The 370-nt window shown below is 49.2% G+C and overlaps 1 protein-coding gene across 5 annotated transcripts in view; it reads left to right on the top strand.

Moving 5' to 3' along the window:
• Positions 1-370, top strand: part of FHL1 (four and a half LIM domains 1) — a 67,982-nt gene that overhangs the window by 24,714 nt on the left and 42,898 nt on the right. The window lies entirely within an intron of this gene.

The following is a 370-nucleotide window of genomic DNA, read 5'->3' as shown; positions in this document are numbered from 1 at the left end:
GTGGTAGCACATGCCTGTTAATTCCGGTTACTTGGAAGGCTGAGGCGGAAGGATCGCTGGAGCCCAGCAGGTCGAGGCTGCGGTGGCCGGGAGCGGCCACTGCACTCCAGTCTGGGCGACAGAGTGAGACTCCAACTCAAAAAAAAAAAAAAGAAAAAAAAGAAAAGAATGAAAGAAAGGAATCTGAAAGATGGCTCACCCAGGCACAATGCAGTCTCCGTGTATTCACAAGAGGGGATGTACCCTTTGCCAGCACTATAATGGTAATAATTTCCCATTTTATCCATTGAAGGGTTGCTGTTTCTTGCCCTTTTTTTTGAATTGGAGTCTCACTCTGTCACCTAGACTGGAGTGCAGTGGCCGCTCCCGG

Source organism: Carlito syrichta, unplaced genomic scaffold (genome assembly GCF_000164805.1).
Source record: "Carlito syrichta isolate Samal-C Ts95f unplaced genomic scaffold, Tarsius_syrichta-2.0.1 Scaffold313184, whole genome shotgun sequence".
Classification (NCBI taxonomy): Eukaryota; Metazoa; Chordata; class Mammalia; order Primates; family Tarsiidae; genus Carlito; species Carlito syrichta.
The sequence above is the reverse complement of the archived record's forward strand: the minus strand, read 5'-3'. Positions and strand labels throughout refer to the sequence as shown.